Source organism: Artibeus jamaicensis, unplaced genomic scaffold (genome assembly GCF_021234435.1).
Source record: "Artibeus jamaicensis isolate MK-2021 breed Jamaican fruit bat unplaced genomic scaffold, CSHL_Jam_final contig_723, whole genome shotgun sequence".
NCBI classification, from domain to species: Eukaryota; Metazoa; Chordata; class Mammalia; order Chiroptera; family Phyllostomidae; genus Artibeus; species Artibeus jamaicensis.
Genome location: NW_026521938.1, coordinates 1,163,032 through 1,169,953, shown reverse-complemented (window position 1 = coordinate 1,169,953; position 6,922 = coordinate 1,163,032).

The following is a 6,922-nucleotide window of genomic DNA, read 5'->3' as shown; positions in this document are numbered from 1 at the left end:
CATCTTGATTAACAGTGTTTTGAACTGTGCGTTTGATAGGTTGGGTGTCTCTTCATTGCTTAGTTGTATTTTTTTCTGGAGCTTTGATCTGTTCTTTTGTTTGGGCCATTTTTTTTTTTTTTGTCTCGATGCACCTGTTATGTAGCGAGGGGTGGAGCCTTAGGTGTTCACCTGGGCGGGGCAACCCACGTCTCTGGGTTGTGATGCTATATGTGGGGGAAGTGTCTGAGAGGGAACAATGGCTCTTGCTCCACTCTGTGCCAGATTTCATTCACTTCCCCCAGTTTCCACAAGCAAATTGGGCCCTTTTGGTGCTGATTCCCGGTGGGTGGGCCTGTGCATGTTCTAGGACTCTGTGAGTCTCTCCAACAAACTCTCCTGTGATGCTGGGAGTTTCTCCCTCTGCCTCAAATCCCCACAGGCGTTTTTAATCAGTGGTTTGAGGCTTTATTTCTCCATGCTGGAACCCTGGGTTGCGAGATCTGTCCCACTCCCCAGTTGTTTCTCCCAGTTTATCTGTGTGCGAATATGGGACTGCCCTGTCCGCAATCTGTCACCTCACTGGGTTTGCCAGCTGCTGCCTTGTTGGCTAGCTGCAGTCTTGCTCATCCCGCTCCACAATTCACGACCTCACTGGGTCCACTAGCCACATGCCCTGGTCCCTCCAGCTGCCACCTTGCCACTAGTCCTCTCTGTCTCGCTGCCCATCTCTGCCCCACCCACCAATCAGATGAATGTGTCTTCTGTAACTCCTTGGTTGTCGGAATTCCATACAGTTTGGTTTTCTGTCAGTTCTGGTTGTTTTTTTGTTTTAAAATTGTTGTTGTCCTTCTTTTGGTTGTGCGAGAAGGCACAGTGTATCTACCTATGCCTCCATCTTGACCGGAAGTAGTAAATAAAATTTTTTAAAAAAGAGTAAGGCAGTGATGGGGCTGAGATGACATAAACATTAAATTCTCTTTTCCTTACTTAGTGTTGGTTTCAGAATCGAAGATCTAGGCACTGAACCCAGAAAAAATTGGAACCCGAGGAGGACTTAGAAGGAAGCTGGAATGAAGATCATCCTGTGGAGAAGAGTCAAGGTAAATAACCTGTTCCAGCCCTGTTCCCAGCAGAGCCCCTAGGGTATCATAATTCCTCTGTCTAGCAGTGGAGCCAACTAGCACTCTTTGAGTGGGGAAAGAATGTTCTCTCTCTCAGGGCCTCCTGGTCCATGTCTTCTTTTTAACAACCCAACCATACACTGTGTCTCCTCTGACACATTCCTCCTGGAATGGGTCTTCTCAGAGAGAGGCAGTGGGTTCCAAATTAGCTGGAGATGGTGGGACAGGTTTGGGTTCCTTGTCTGCATCTGTGAACCGATCTGTGCAGTCTTACCCTGACCCTCAGTAGAGAAGATAGGCACTGTCAAACCTACTCCATTTTCTCCCAATTACACACTCTCACCTCGACATTTGTGAACAGCTTTTATCCTGGGATTGATTCCAGAGAGCAACTCGCTCAGGAGATTGGAGTTCTGGCGTCGAGTCCACATGAGTGATAAGGAATTTGATGGCCTCATCTACTGGGGTCAGGGATGCATGGGAAGAGGGGCCACAGCTCTGAGCCAGGCACATTCCCATTCCAGGGCCTATCATGACCTTTCTTTCTGCCTGTTGCCTGGTAGGTTCTACCTCCAGGAACCTACTGGCTCACCCTCTCACCCTTTTCAGTTCTTTTCCATCATAATGTTGTATTCCCTGTGTTCTGAACAGTGACACTCATTAAGAATTGGTTGAACCCTGGCCAGGTGGCTCAATTGGTTGGAGCATCATCCTGTACATCAAAAGATTGTGGGTTCAGTTCCTGGTCAGGGCACATGCCTCGGTTGCAGGTTCGATTCTTGCATACTGGAAGGGGTACATATGGGAGGCAACTAACTGATGTTTACCTCTCACATTGATGTTTCTCTTTCACTTCCTTTCTCACTCATTCTCTGTCCCTCTCTCCCTTCCTCTCACTCTGTGATCAATGAATATATCATCGGGAGAGGAGTTCTATCATTTGACAGAACTTTCAGGAGAGTTCGTCAGGAGAACTCAAAAGTTCTATCATTTGATAGAACTTTCTATCAAATTCTTCAACTTTTATAATTATTCTTGTGTCCGCTTTAGATGTTTAACATTTAGTTCACACCTAAAATATGGCAAATGGCCCTGGCTGGTGTGGCTCAGTGAATTGAGCACCAACCTATGAACCAAAAAGTCACCAGTTTGATTCCAGGTCAGGACACATGCCCGGGTTGCAGGCCAGGTCCCCAGCTACAGACATGCAAGAGGCAACTGATTGATGTTTCTCTCCCTCTTTCTCCCTCCTTTCCCCTCTCTCTAAAAATAAATAAAATCTTTTAAAAAATGGCAAATAGACAGAAATTCATAGGTACAGAGTACAAAGTGATGGTTGCTGGGGGCTGGGGGTGGGGTGGAGGATGGGCAGAAAAAGGGAAGAGGATTAAGTACAAACCTTCATTTACAAAATAGTCATGGGATGTACTTTACGTGGGGATGTAAAGTGCGGCACAGGGAATATAGTCAATAATATTGTAATAACTGTATGATGACAGGTGGGTTCTAGACTTATTAAAGTGATCACTTTGTAAGGTGTAAATGTTGAATCACTATGTTGTACACCTGAAACTAATAGAATATTGTATGTCAACTATAATTTTTTAATATTAAAAATATTTAAAAAATAAAGCCCTGGCTGGTGTAGCTCAGTGGATTGAGCGCAGGCCTGCGAGCCACACAATCGCGGTTCGATTCCCAGTCAGGGCACAAGCCTGGGTTGCAGGCCAGTTCCCAGCAGGGCACTCACAAGAGGCAACCATACATTGATATTTCTCTCCCTCTCTCCTTCCCTTCCCTTCTAAAAATAAATAAATAAAATCTTTTAAAAATATTTAAAAAATTAAATTGAGTTTAAAACTAAAAAAATAAAAGAAAGAATCACATAAATGGAGCTCACATGGAGGGTTATCAATGGGAGGGGGTGAGGAAGAATGGAGGAAATGGTACAGGGAATAAAAAGCATAAATTGTAGGTACAAAATAGACAGGTAGAGGTTAGGGATAGTATGGGAAATGGAGAAGCCAAAGAACTTGTATGTATGACCCATGGACATGAACTAAGGGGGAATGGTGGTGGGAGGGGGGAGTACAGGGCAGAGGGGAATAAAGGGGAGAAAAAAATGGGACAACTGTAATACTATAATTAATAAAATATATTAAAATTTAAAAAATTTTTAAAAGAAAAGAAAGGAAAGCCCTGACTGTTGTGGCTCAGTGGAATGAGCACCAGCCTGTGAACCAAAGGCTCACTGGTTTGATTCCCGGTCAGGGCACATGCCTGCGTTATGGGCCAGGTCCCTGGTTGGGGGCATGCGAGAGGCAACCACACATTGATGTTTCTCTCCGTCTCTCTTCCTCCCTTTCCATCACTCTAAAAATAAGTAAATAAAGTCTTTTAAGAAAGTAAAAACAACAACAAAAAAGATTTAGCTCAGAAACGTAGCAGGCTGCCTAAGGATTCATTGCTGCCAAATCGGTCAGTGGTGTGGAGGGTGTGTGTGTGTGTGTGTGTGAAATGTATACACAGTGTTTATAAAATCATGTATGAGTATAATATATACATCTGACATGCATGTGTATGTGTAATTTATGGATGCAAACAAGAGGCATCAGTGAATATGCCTTATGGGGTAAAAAAATGTCTTCCTAGAAAAATAGGCATTTTTGACAGGAAGATGGAAAAATCCCAGTCAGTGGGAAGAGCTGAAATATAGACATGGTACTTTATGGATAGACCAGCACTTGTATTTTTTAATAAAGATTTTATTTATTTATTTTTAGAGGGAGGAGGAAGGAAGGAGAAAGAGGGAGAGAAACAATGATGGGTTGCCTCTTGCATGTCTCCTACTGCCTCAGGCATGTGCTCTGTCTGACTGGGAATTGAACCAGTGACCTTTCAGTCTGCCGGCTGGCACTCAATCCACTGAACCACGCCAGCCAGGGCTAGACCAGCACTTGTAATGAGGGGATCATGGGAACTTTCAGGATATGAAACCCACTAGGTTGTGAAAGTACAAGGGGTGAGATTGAATTTTTTAAAGAGAGAGGAGGGGAGGGAGAAAGAGAGGGAGTGAAACATCTATCAGTTGCCTACATGCCCTGACCAGGGATCAAACCCACAACCCAGGCACGTGTCTCAACCAGGAATTGAACCGGTGACACTTCATCTTGTGGGATGACACCCCAACAAACTGAGCCACGCTAGTCATGGCCAGAATTTTGAACTTTATCTTCAGACCTGTTAGATTTTCCTAGACGTTACATAGAATGTCAGTGATTTTGGAATTAAGACTAAAACGGACCACCTCTATCTCCCCTTGGTTTTCTGGGGAAAAGAGAAAAAAAGCAATGGTGAGGCTTGCATGACCTTAGTTGCTTTAATAAATTCTCTTTGTTTTACCCACTTAGATTTGGTTTCAAAATTGAAGATCCAGGTGGCGTGTTGAGAAGTAAAGAACCCGATGAACCTTTAGAACAGGAACGAGACCAGGAATCGGCCTCAGGGGAACCAGACGGCCATGGTTCCTGAAGACTGTTCTGCCCAAGGCCTCCCGCTGCCGCCTTCCAGCCCCAATTCCAGTCCAGAAACCCCATAAGAATGTGAATTTTTAAAATTTTTAATTAATTTAGTTTTGTAGAGAGGGAGGGAGAGAGAAAGAGGGAGATAAATGGTTGTTTCTTCCATGCTCCCAAATGGGGCCTGGTCTGCAACCCAGGCATGTGTCTTGACTAGGAATCAAATCAGTGACCTTTTGGTTCTCAGGCTGGCACTCAGTCCACTGAGCCACACCAGCCAGGGCTAGAATATAAATTTTTTGCTCACTGGTATTTTCCCAGTGCCTGATACATAGTAAACAATAAACTTCTTTTTAAATCCTCACCTGAGGATATGTTTATTGCTTTTAGAGAGACAGGAAGGGGTAGAGAGAGAGAGAGAGAGAGAAACGCCAATCAGTTGCCTCCTGTACACAACTGAACCCACAACCTAGGTGTGTTTCCTGACCGGAATCAAACCCACAACCCTTTGGTACATGGGATGATGCTCCAACCAACTGCGCACCTGGCCAGGGCAGTAAACTCGTGTGGAAGGTGCAATCAGTTAGTAGAGAAATGAATCCTCAGGTGTGTTCTGCTAGAGGTAGTAGGTCCCATGTTAGACTAAAAAGGTAGGAAAGGGTTGACTTCCATGTTGTGTGTGTAAACTGGCTTCTTTGACTTTTCTTTCCCCTTATCTTTTCCTCCTTAGGTGCAGAAACTATGTACAATGGCACCCCTTTAACTAGCAATTGTCTTATTTCTCTGAAGCCAGAACAGGATGGACTGAGAGACATAACAGTATATTCGATGTTATCAGCTGGGACTCCAAACCTCTCTCATTCTTCCAGCGAACATGACCTTCTAAACATATCTTCAGCTTCTCTGGAGGCTGAGCCTTCTGAAGATGGCAATGGAAACTTTAGGAGGCAGACAGACCAAGGCACCGCATGGCCCTACCAACGGAACCTGGCTTCACACTTTGGAAGATGTCAAGGAATGTGATAATAAACTTATTTATATCTGTTTTAAAAACTGAAATCAATAAACCTAAGCTACTTTTTATTTACTAAAGAGTAATGGTAACCTGGCTGGTGTAGCTCAGGGGATTGAGTTAATTTTAACAATACCATCCGGAGGTAGAAAATTATCTCACATTTACAACATATATACATTAAACACAAACACAGACACAGACTTTTAATTTTTTGTATATATTTTATTGATTATGCCATTACAGTTGTTCTATTTCCCCCCTTCATTACCCTCCACCTGCACACCCCTCCCCCACCATCCCCCCCTTTAGTTTATGACCATGTGTCTCAGGTTCTTTAGATTCAATATTTCCCATGCTATTCTTGCCCCCCCTTCTATTTTCTACCTACTGTCTATGCTACTTATTTTCTGTACCTTCTCCCTCTTTCTCCTCCTCCCACTCCCCTGTTGCTACCCATTCATATGATCTTCATTTCTATGGTTCTGCTCCTGATCTAGCTGTCCTCTTAGTTTGCTTTTGTTTTACGGGTGGTTGTTAATAACTGTGAGTTTGCTGTCCTTTCACAGTTCATCTTTTTTATCTTCTTTTTCTTAGATAAGTCCATTTAACATTTCATATAATAAGGGTTTGGTGATGATGAATTCCTTGAATTTGATCTTATCTGGGAAACACTTTATCTGTCCTTCCATTCTAAATGAAAGCTTTGCTGGATAGATCAATCTTGGTTGTAGGTCTTTGGATTTCATGACTTGGAATACCTCTTTCCAGCCCCTTCTTGCCTGCAAGGTCTCTTTGGAGAAATCAGCTGACAGTCTGATGGGGACTCCTTTGTAGGTGACTGTCCCCTTAGCTCTTGCTGCTTCTAGGATTCTCTCCATTTTAATTTTGGCTAATGTAATTATGATGTGCCTTGGTGTGTTCCTTCTTGGGTCCAACTTCTTTGGGACTCTCTGAGCTTCCTGGATTACCTGGAAGTCTATTTCCTTTGCCAGATTGAGGAAGTTCTCCTTTATTATTTGTTCAAATAAGTTTTCCACTTGCTCTTTCTCTTCCCCTTCTGGTACCCCTATAATTAGAATGTTGAAGAGTTTAACGATATCCTGAAGGTTCCTTAGCCTCTCCTCATTATTTTGAATTCTTGTTTCTTCATTCTTTTCTGTTTGGTCATTTTTTCCTTCCTTCTGGTCCACTCCCTTGATTTGAGCCCCAGTTTCCTTTCCATCGCTATTGCTTTTTTGTGCATTTCCCTTCATTTCAATTAGTTTAGCCTTCATTTGTTCCTCTAA